Source organism: Larimichthys crocea, chromosome XVII (assembly GCF_000972845.2).
Source record: "Larimichthys crocea isolate SSNF chromosome XVII, L_crocea_2.0, whole genome shotgun sequence".
NCBI lineage: Eukaryota > Metazoa > Chordata > Actinopteri > Sciaenidae > Larimichthys > Larimichthys crocea.
The window spans coordinates 21463791-21476123 of NC_040027.1; the positions used below are offsets into that span (position 1 = coordinate 21463791).

Consider the following 12333-nt stretch of genomic DNA (forward strand, 5'->3'; position numbering starts at 1 on the left):
AAAGCTGTAGCAAATTAATTATCTGTCAATAGACTCACTGATTTGTCAGCTTGTTTCAGTTCTATAGGACACACAGCACCAGTGGACCTCCTCTACATCTTTACTTTATGTTTTTTGTTCAAGTTGCACAGTTTGTAATAAATTCACCATGAAGCCAGCTACCTGTGTACTACGTGAATCTGCAAAAATCTGTTTTGACCTATGACCTATTTTTATTTATTTTTTGGTCTCTATTGTTGTTTTTATTTTACCCTGAGGCACCTATCAATCACCCAGAGCTAAAGTATTTTGAACAAAACAATAGCAAACAGCTCTGTTGAGAAAGTGCCGTTTAGGTTTTACAGTCAGAGCTTAGAGGACGCTGCTGCCTACACTGTCACTGTGAACGCACCTGTGTAGATGTGGTGAGGTGTCACCTCAGCCAGAAATCAATTACAATCACCCTCCACTCTAGTTTCCCAGGAACTGGTTATTCCTCCACCTTGCAGTGCCCAAGCAGCACTGAGGATGAAAACTACCTGCTGTATTTGGATGCAATTAGATGCCTGTATCATTGATATTTTTAGTGATAACACATATAATATAAAATAGTATGAAGGTATAAAAAAAGCTCATAGAAGAGTGTTGTGTAAAAAGTACTTGTTATGATGAAGACATCCAGTCTCTTGTGTGTATTTCACAGTGTCGCTCAGTCACTGTGAAGTGATATTGCAGGGTGAGATGGAACAGCAGGTGATTTAGAGCCCAGTGTGCAGCCGTCATCAGACAGATTTACACTTTGGACAATAACAGCAAGCACATGATTTGTCTCTGCACACAAAATCCCCTGTCAAGGTCCCGATAAAGCAAGTTTGATTGTCAGATCATAAGAGGTTTATTTCAGACATCATCTTAAAACATCTGATGGAAGAATGTTTAATTTAGCCATCCTTCAAGTTAAATAAACATCCAGTAAGTTTTAGTCAGGGTTAGCTGAGTAGTATTTCTATCTATATTTTAGAGAATAGAAATATTAAATGTAAAATGCATCTATTACACATAAACTCCTCTTGTTCTCTTGGATTCTCCATATTTTACAGAGCTGAATAAGTTATGATAGTTATTTATGAAAGCTTTGCATGCAACATTTCTGAATACTGCAGTTTGTTTTGGTATGATGCTCACATATTGTCACTCATTAGTATTGGTTTTATCAAACATTTTGTTATTATTACGGAGCTGTTGACAGACTTAGGGGACTATCATTTCTGTGTAGATTTATAGTGTATTAGCACAAAAAGATGCTGGATGCTGGATTACTTCTAATGATCAGTAAAAAGGCTCAGATAATTTATCTTCAACTGAAAAACCTGAAAACAAACTGAAAAGAGCCTTATTAAAAAACTGTTAAGCTTTCAATTTGTTTTGATCTCATAAATTCAAGTAGCAAAACATTTAAATACACACTATAATCCAGTTTATTGATTTATTAACTCAGTTATCAGACTTTACTTTGTTTGCTTGTTCCATCCAACTGAGGGGGAGGATGGTATGAATAATTCCTCCCTCGCTGCAAAATGGACATTAAAATAAAAAAAAATAAAACTGTGCTAATTGACCAACTGCTATTCAGTCTGTTGTTTAAAGAGCTGTCAAACAATCACTTTTGCCAATAAACTAAACATGCACATATCAAATACTAAACTAACACGACATCCATCCTGCTATCTTTGAGTACACACACACACACACACAGAGACACTCACTCTCCCTACTTGACCCTGTCTTCTTACTGACATTCAGTTGACCTGCGAGGAGTCATCGCAGTGCACACATCAGCTGTTTTGGCCCAGCGAGGGGCCTGTCTGCTGTGTCAGGGTGCTCCCCGAGTTAACCACACAATGAGGGACTGTGATCATTAAGTAGCAATATAAATGGAAATTAGTCCCACCAATGTAGAGACGACAGAGTGCGAAGGAAACAATATATGTTGCCTGATAGGTAAGAATGATAAAGAAGCCACAGGAATGACTGTTTGGATTACTCCTTGTTGTGAGGACATAATCCTCAGGGTGAATGCCTCGTTGAAGAGTTGTCTAGGTATTTATTGATTTATGTGTCTGTTAAAATGACTAATACGTTTGTCTTGTACTAATGGAAAAAGATTTTTTTTTTACCTGAGGTCGCTGCAAACTCACTCGTGCACTGTGTGCCAAATATAGCCGGGCTGGTAAAGATAAAGGGATTTAGATCTGTGTAGGAAGCTTTGAGCATCTCAATAATTTTTTTTATGCTGCCACTGAGGGCACCAAAGTTGCACATACTGGCTTTGAATACACTCAACCAAGATACTGTGGTTATGCATATGCCTTATGGACTTATATAAAGCTACCATGGTGAGCCCCAGTGACAAGCTGAGAAAAGTTCAACAGTCATCAGTTCAGACAGCAGGAGCAAAGAGCTGTTCATGAGAGTGGCAGTCACCCTCTCTCTCCCTGTAAGTACCTTCAGACACAGGCATTTTAATAGTTACAGTTATGTAGTTCAGGTAAATTTGTCATATTTTTCCATGTTTTATCAGTGTTTTTTTATCAGAAGAGTGTGTGGCACATACAGGTGAAGGTTTTCAGATATAAGAAAGAAACTGTCACTGCAGTACAAAAGGAGAAAAGGCTGCACAATGATGAGCTCCAGGTGGCATTTTATCCTCTTTTTAAGGCTACAATCAGATGTTCCCTTATTCATGTCTTTATACAAGACAGCAATTTCAGTTGGATTGGCTTATTTCCATTTGCATTTATTTTCATTATCTGTATGGCTTTAAACAATTTTTTGCACTTTGCACTTCTAATTACTCACTGCTCTTATGGCTCCTTCCAATGATTTTGGATAATTTACCTGTACATATTCATTCTCTGTCTTTATAATTCTTTAAAAAAACCTGTATGTATGTTTCAGTGATGCTATCATAACTGATGATCCCAATAGTTAATATTTTTTCTCATGACAGTGTTTGCCCTTTGGTTTTAAATGTCTTCTGTTATTCAATTCATTGTTTTCTCTTGTATCATTGTTATGTGTTTTGTATTGTTGTGTTTTCTGTTTGCTCTTCTCACTATATATTTTGCACTCCCTTGAAAAACAGGATAAGACATTTCAAGGTGTTTGTCCTGATATCTGTATATAATAAATCTGATTTGACTTATTTGACACTCTGTTTTATGGCTAAGTGCACTTATGGAGGTCCCAAAAGATGATACAAATAATTTTTTATTTTATGTATACAAGATTACACTTTGTATGATCAAGTAATTATCACATGAAACAAGACAAAAAGTAATTTTGGAGGGATTTCAAAGGCTAACTCGGTCAGGGGCTACATGATGAAGTCACAAAAATGCCAACGTAGCTCCAGTCTGAGCATCAACAACCCCGTAAGAGAATGTGTGGCCCATTAATCTATAACAATGCATCATCTTTACTAATTTAATCATATGTTTTCTATGTAAAATCAATGTAAGTTGTAACTATAGCAAAGTGAAGTAACAAGTACAGTATTTCCCTCTTAAACGTAGTAGAGTACTTATGAAGTGAATCTATGATTAATGATTATAGGTGAACTTATATGGCTGTGGTGAATGTCAAGGTTGAAACTTGCCTCTCACACAGCGTGTGTTGGGATATGCTCCAGCTCACTGTGACCCTGTACAGAATAAGCAGGTATAGAAACTGGATAGATGGATGTTTGCTGTTGCATGTGTGGAGAGGGAGCATGACTCAGCGGTCAACCACTGGGACTGGGACCAGCAGATTAGAGGGGAACAGTTTGTTTTATCAGAGCTCTCAAACGTCACATAACAATCTCACATCTCAGCCAGCCTGACACATTTCATTCGGTATTTGTTCATCAGACTCGGGTCTTACATCTCTTCCTCCCTAAATCAAAATACCCAAGACTAGTATTTTTCAAGGCAAGGTACTTGGAATGATACAAAGTTACAACTAAAAGTTGCAGCTCAAAGAAAGAACTCATGCAAATGTTGCTTGCTGAATTATTCAAATCATTCATCACAGTGGGACTCAGAAAAAAAAAGAAAGAAAAAAAAGATGCATATGAATAAAACAAAAGTGCTGATAAACTCAGAGAGGTTTAGATATGAATAAAGAAAATGGCTGAGTGTTCATACAATACCAAAGTATTCCATCAATGAAAGCAGGAAAGTGTGGAATAAAAACATAACAAGGAGTTTCAAAGAAGTATAAAGGACATAATCAAATGTCAGTGTAAATATTTTAAATTTATAAATCTTCCAAAGAAAAGCAGTGTGCTCTGCTCTCTCTTGTGCTGCAGTGTCTCACGTTGATAGATTTGTTAGTTGTTGATGCACTTATAATATCTCAGTAAGAGATTTAAATCCGGCCTTGCTCCATTCGAATCTACATCAGTAGGTAAGCCTGTCCTCCAGACAATACTGTTCTAGAGAGGTGAAGAGAGGGACCAGAGAAATTACCTGATGCCCTTTTTGATTTCAAAAATAAATCTCCAACACACTTTGCTAAATTAATAAATATACCAGCAGGAGTGTTTTCATTTTTACTCAAGCCGGGCTGTCCTCCGACGCACCTGTCACATATTCAGGTGTGCAGACTTTTGGATTTACTTCAAGTGACTGAAGTTGATTGAATCTTCTTTCAGAGTTGCACATTTATCATCAGGATCTGCTTTCACTAAATTGAGCTGAAAGAATCATTTATGAGGCTGTTTTTAGGTTGCAGCCACATGCTATTCACCCTCTGCACTCATTTCCCTCACATTTCACACATTCCTCACATTTAGATTTCCATCTTAACAATTCCACTGTGAGTCTAATTACCTGAAATAATTAGTAAGAAATACAGGTTGCTGCCAGCTTGCTGAATGAAGAGTTGCTTAAAGTTGGCAGGGGCGTAACAGTAAAGTGACAGAAAAGTCTTCATGCATGAGTCGACACACCGTGATGCAGAAAACTACAGTCCAAACAGCCTGATTGTATTAAAATTCAGTTTGAACTCCTCAGATATTAAACTCTTTCAGCTCAAGTGGTCCACGCCCATGTTAGACATGATTACCCTACTTCAAATTCATACCGAAAACCAAATTTCAATCTTTTTTTGTTGCAACTGTTTTATTATGAGAGTTTCTGATTGAGACACTTGTGTCACAACCAGCAGCTTCATAAGTGGCGAAGGTTTCTTCCATCATTGTGTATGGGTTGCATTAATCTCCAGAGGAAAGGAAATGCAAATCAAGTGCAGCAACATCTTGAGACCTTTCAGGCAAGTGGCTTCAAGGTCACAGCGGCTGGTGGTAAGTGGCCTACTTGAATTTGATGACAAACTTGAGTCCACAGTGCTTGTTTTTCTTTCTGTAACTGGCCTACTATCAGATGTCTATGTTTTTGACATTTTATCCATGTAAAAAAAAACAATATGTACATGTAAGCACACATGAGCAGCTTGATGCTGGCTGTAAAACCTTCGTGGATCACATAAATGAATCCAGTGGCAGAAAGAAGACAAGAGGTTACCCACATTTATCTGCACAGAATAGCTGTCTTTGTGCATATGTGGATGTGTGTTGTTGTTGCTCACACAGGAGACTTGTTCAAAATGAAAAAGGAAAGAAATGTGAACTCCCTTGAAAGCAATATAGCGGACTTGCCAGTGTTACGTAAGGTAGTGATTGCTCCTTTTAAAGACAGTGGCACCTCTGTGATTTTCTCAACTCCCGGCTCACATTTTTCTATACTGGCAAAGATTGGATCTATTACTTGTCAGTAGTTTGGTTCTGACTTTAAACACAATGGAATTAATGGGATAAATGTATCACTGATTTCTTAGTTTTTAAGGAAAGAAGGAAAGTAAGGACATTTGATTCAAATCTCAAAGAGGCTTAACCCCCTACTGTGAGAGGATGTAATGTTGTATAATCCAGAAAGACACAAGTTTATCAAAGTTGTGGATTTCGAAATGATACATCTTCCCAGCACTGTTCTTTATCAAAATCAGTTCAGACTAGTTTAAAAGAAAACCCACCCTCAGATGATGACATACAGTTCAATAATCACTGATGTTCAATGCAGAAAAAAATAGTCGTGTTCCTTGATTTGTTAAAGAAATTAGTGGAAGGTAATAGAACAACTCCTACTCAAGATTCGTATCCAACCATATTTCACCACAGTTAAAAGATATAGATTATATTTCTTTCATCTCAAGTCTTAAGTATAGCCATTCATTTTTAATCTTCAATGACTTCCTGAACATACTCATATGTGCTGCGCCGCTCTGCTGTGACTGAAATGTTTAGCACTATTGGAGTAACTGGACTGTGCTGATGTAGGAAGTAGTAATATATGGTGAAGATAATGATCATACATCCTATTTGGGTTTGCGGCAGTTTATTCAACAATAGGTTCATATATATGAAATCTAGTGCACGATTCCCCTCACACTTGATTCATTTTTACAAACCCCTTTTAGCCTACAGTCATGTATTAAATAGATAATTTAATCACTATAAAAATGACTTTCAATGAACAAAATCACTGAAAAACTCTTGTGTGTTCCTTTTGTATGGTTACCTCCTGCCCTGGGAATCCCTTTGATACACAGATGTACCTTGCTGAACAAGCTCACTATTGGCTCAGGACCTGCATAATAATAAAAAATAAAATTTAATTCAGCCTGGCAGAGGTACTGAACACTGGAGGTACTACTTATCTCAGTGTCGGCTGCTGTTTGAACAATTTGTTCAGGTGCACAAACGCAGTAAAATCAGAGCTCACCTTGTTTCTTTTTTCAGGCCATTCATTCGTTCCCCTTTTGATGCAACATTAAACTAAAACAACTAGGAAGAGAACGAAAGAACAAAATTCATTGTTATCAACTACGTTCATTATTGGTAATAAATTATCTAGTATCTAAATTAAATAGCCAACACACCCATCATCCGTCATGTCCTGGCCTCCACAGGCCTAAAACATGCACTACACTTAATAAGATGGCTTAAGACCCAGAGGGAACATGTGCAATGAGGATTTCTTTTATTATTGCATTTTGCAGCAGCTTTCTGCGCTACTGTTTCTGCAGCTTTGTCAGACCGTTATGTAACATAGTCATTTTAAGTCAAAGAAGCAAAACAAGTTAATCACAATTTGATCCTCTAAAAACAGACTAAATGAATATAGAACAGAAAAACAGCCTCATTCACTTTAATCCTCGACACTGATTCAACACGAGTATGACTGTAAGCTATTAAATAGAGTAGTGGGTTCAAGTAGATTTTCATTTGTTAAGACTCACATTTTACTTACTTAGGCTGCACAGTGGATTGAGTGGTTTAACTAGTGTCTCACTTCACTGAGGCAAAGGGCAATCTCGTCTCACCACAGATCGCTCTGATGTCAAGTGCAGAGGTCACTAAAGGTCACCAGTAATTGGTCACTGATGAATTAGGTGTTTTCAGACGGGTAGAGACATGGCTAATCAGCATGTAATTCATATGTGTTTACTCAAGGAAGCAATCTAATTTTCTGACTGTGCAATAGTGGAATAAGATGTTGGTGGCATATAAATTAGCACCCGCAATGCTGAGTCACCTGGTGTGCAGACAATACAATGTACAATGAGTAGACTCATTTAAATATTGCTATTTTTAACACTAGACATTTTCCAAAAGGAACAGCACGCATACTGTAATTTGTGCATTTTTTCTATTCAATAAATCATACATGGCAAAAGTTGACAGGGGGAGGATTAGATGCTTGAGTCAGTGAAGAAGAAATAGAGAAAGTAAAATAAACACAAGTACAAAAGAGTGAGAGCGAGTCACTTTCCCTCTAGAAAACAGCGAGGACAAAAAATATCTCTACCTGTATACCTTATGTTTTTCCTTCTGCTCACCTGTCACAATAGTGACAGGGCTGGACTCAGAGAGAAACAGACAGACAGGCAAAGAGATAGACTAAACAGAAAGAGTGGTTCTTTGCTGCATTGCTGGGCTGGTGCCCCATCATTTCTCCATCTCATTTAATTTATCAGAAATAGCCTGGCTGAATCACCCAACCTTGGCAGTGATTATGCTCACCTTGTCAGTCATTGTCTTAGGATGTGTCTGTGGACTCAAATGAGACACTGCGAAGCCATGAAAAAGAAAATGGAGCTGAATGTAGTATATAATTTGAGATTCTGTTAATTATGGTTAATTTGCAGGTGAAAATGGTGCATGGTGATATTTCAGATATAGATGCTCTGATTTTTGACATCAGGTTCGGAAATACGTTTTGTTTTTTTGTTTGTTTAGTTTACTCAAGATGAGGTTAAATGTTGAAATTACAGGAGGTCAGTATCCAGTCACACAAACTAAAAAATGTATTCAGGCATGAAGGCACAATTCATCAGATCCCACCTGAGCAGCTTTTCAAAAAACATTTGAAGTGAGAAAAAAATAGCTAAAACATGTTTTCCAGTTTATGTGCAATAGTTGACACGTCAAAACTGCAACAAGAGACACTGGCCAGATTCAAACTATGCTGTGGCTCATGGTCAGCTTCTCAACTGCTAACCCACAGGGGCACCCCAGAATATTTTATCTATGGTTTATGATTTGTGATCCCTTTTTTTGTTTTTTGATCTACCACAATACACTTTAATACAATTGTTAAAGAAGCACAGAATACAGTACATTTAAATTAACTGATCAGTATTCAGCACTTCTAGCTGCCTTGTATAGCATTGCTTCCAAATGTTATAAAGACATTTTTCGTATATATTAAAGAGATAAAGATATTAAAGCTGTTGTGGATGGATAAATGGGTCTATTAGTTCACAATGAACCTGGCAGGTAGTAAAAATGTTCAATAGGGCTATGATGTGCACTCACTTTGATACCAAACTCAAGTTAATGTAGTGTAATACAACACGCCTGCAATTTTTTAAAGAGATTTTAGTGGGGTGTTTGTCTTATTTGCCCTTCATTCATTGATATAAATGTGGTAGACAAAATAACTGTTAAATTGTGTTGATACATCACACGGCACATAAATGTTGTTCTAAAAATATTCTGACTACAAATAATTTCCAGAATTGATGGTGCATATAATTGTTGGGATACCATATGTCGATGTGATGAACACATGCTTACTTGCATGTTCATGTCTCCAGTGTCAATTTGTCAGAACAGCAGCCAGATGTTCTGTGTGAGGGGTCAGCACAGGATTGTTTTGACTATGACACCACACAGCTGGCAAAGACTGTGAGAGTGGGTGACATAATGATACAGTTGGGATGTGGTTTTCATCAGCGGCTTGAATGTCAAGATTCTCTTGAGAAAATGTGAATTTTCCAGGAGACTTAACAGCTAATAGCTACTGCATCTGCCAGCTGTGAATGTGAGCCTATGTGAGTGAAATATCCCATCGAAACTGAGACACAATTCATTTCTATGCTGATGAACTCCACATTAACAAGTACACTAGTTCTCTAGTTATGAGCCGGTGATTTAGAGTGCCTTCTTCATAGTTTTGTATTTTAAAAAGACAGTGTATGTGAGCTTCTGAAAAAGACCAGGATACTGTGGCATATAATGAATGCTTTTTGAAGCACATCTTCAACTTAGTGATTGATTAGTTGGTCAGCAAATATAAAATAATATAGTAGTAAACTGATCTTTTTCAATTTATGTATATTGGTAAATAAAAACACATTTCTATTTGGTGCAACTTATAGTCTAATATGCAAGCATGTCTTTCAATTTCGCCATAGACCTATTAAACTACAAGATCCATATACTGCACTCTAAAATGAATAATTTCACTTATGTGTGTCTGTGTCTATGCATTTTTTTCTTTCCCTGTAGGTTGTCCATGACAGCAGTTGTTTTTTCTAAATCTCACCAAATATTTGTGTTGTAACTGGTATTTTGCACATAGATACAGCACTTACATAGAGTAAAATATTTTTAAATTGGATATGCATTTAAAGACCACATTATCATATGAGTAAGGAATACAAATCTGAAATGAAATAATATCTTAACTAGGTTAATGAAAGCTAATTTGCTAGGTGCATGGCATTGATACATGACAGATGTGCAATGTTGCTATGAGTGAAAGAAAAGCTGTCCTGAGAAGGAACCCTTGACACCTTTTCCACATCATTAGTCCTGTCTCTGAACCTTTGTTCTATCAGTCTAATATTGACAAATGGTAAATAATGAAGTTTTGGGTCTATGAGTTTTGTTTTTAACTCTCAAGGGAAGGTCTGAACTTGGACAGGATTATAAAGTCAATGATTGTATATCATTTTATGGGAGGTCACTGTGAAGGTTACACTGACTACCTCGTAAGCACAAACAGCAGTAACAACTGATGAGACAAACACTCATACAGCAAAATATATAGTGGCCTTTTATTTTATTAAACAACTGAAAATTGACCAACTAAGCATGATGAGAGGTCGAGAAGTTACATGTAGCAGCTAACTAACTTGAACTTTACAATTTCCAGTGTGCTGTTTTCAACCTTACCGTATCTGACCCAAACCATATGACTACTAAACGTGTTTTTGACTCCAAATAGTGACACATAGACTATTAATTAAATTTTCCTTTACCACACACAACTGCTCCGCTCACAAATCATCTCACTAAAGCAATTCATCTTTAAAAGTCGCTCCAATTGATTTAGTAGCACAAGAACAGTCTTTAATAATCCAACAACTGAGAGAGAGGGTGGAGACATGTGACCCTATTTCTGTTTCGTAATGTGTGTGTGAGAGAGAGTGTAATGAGGAAATTAATGGGGCTTACCATGGGTGGACATGTACTGTATGGGATGGATTGGACCTGAGGTTTCTTGTGTGTGTAAAACACTTGGATGACAACCTCCTGGTCTCTCTGCTTCTATAACACCATATTACTATATAGTATGTTCTCTTTGATAAGGTGACACTGCTGAGTGAATTTCTCAACATTGTTTTTTTGTTTTAAACAAATTAGAGTTAAAGCTGGGTGATGTTTGTCCCAAAGGACAGTACAAGGACACCAAGATGAATTAGATAATAATGCTTTTAATTGCATTTTGTGGATTATTTAGCATCTGAAAGGAAATTCGGGCCTTTCTGAAATGCCTCGGGGAGAAAAACTCCAAAATTATATTAATTGCAAGCATGGAGGATAAATTCTAAGAAACGGATCTTTTGACATGACTGGTTTACTGCCATATTTTGTCAAATAAAAGTTGCACAGCAGTGTGCTTCATATATTAATATGTTATCTATTCACTGCCATGAGATTTGCATTCACAGAAATAAATATTTTCACATTAGGAAGCTCCCCAGTAAAATAAAAATGGAAAATATCTTCATTACTTCAATCATTTCAGAAAGCAATAAGTGCAACTTCATGTTTGTGTCTCAAAAGTGTTTAATTACCAACATACTTAAAATAATATATTGTTCTTTCTCATGGAAGAGGGATTTTGCTGCAAGAAAGGTGTCGTTTGTCAGTTTGAGCTGAATGTTTTTTTGTTGTTACGTTTATAGTAAATTGTAACTGTTAAGAATTCAAACTGAGCAGTCCTGCTGTTTTTTTCTTCACTTCTTCACAACTTCAATCACCACAATCATCCTTCAACACTGTTATTTGATGATAGTATCACAACAGAAGGCTCTAAAAGTCCTCACCGTATCTAGAAAGTCAAATTATAGCATAGCAACGAAAGATAAATGCAAATGTATGCATACAGTTACATACAATATTGAAAAGGTATAATACATGACTATACTGTATGTTGCTATATCAACATATGAGACCCATCATACATGTAAACCATACACGCAGCCTGGCACTGACATTGTCTTTACCACATACCTGCTCTTGTGCTGCATTTCAGCGATCTTGGAAACTTGTTGTCATGACTCTCCCAGCAGTAAACATAGTCTGGAACGGCATGTCATCTGGGACAAAAGAATGTCATTGTTTCAGGTCATATCTTCCAGCTCCTGGTTGCAGAGAAGAATAAAACTGAAATGCTACGATCTACATATAAGAATGGAATAACAGTAATTGTTTGACACATTATGCCAATACTTTAGTGATTGTCCTTGACCTTGGATAGCAACCAACAGTTGCCAAAATAATCTCACCTCAAGGTCCGTTTAGTACCCGTCGAGCTTTCAATGATATCACATGATCTTCACCAGGAGAATGAGTTGTCATGGAAACATAGATATTCAAAATTATATTCTTCTGAGCAAAACGGTCTGCTTAGAAAGCTCAGGTGACATGACTGAAAGCTACAAACTATTGTTTTGTCA

The 12333-nt window shown here is 36.8% G+C and overlaps 1 long non-coding RNA gene across 1 annotated transcript; it reads right to left on the minus strand.

Annotated features, from left to right (window-relative positions):
• Positions 1 to 6509: 6509 nt before the first annotated feature.
• On the minus strand, positions 6510 to 12009 carry LOC113748044 (uncharacterized). Its single transcript, XR_003464083.1, has 3 exons — positions 11888 to 12009; positions 6804 to 6865; positions 6510 to 6668 (listed from the first exon to the last, which is right to left on the minus strand). It is a non-coding gene; the product is annotated as an uncharacterized LOC113748044 (long non-coding RNA).
• Between the last annotated feature and the right edge of the window lie 324 nt (positions 12010 to 12333).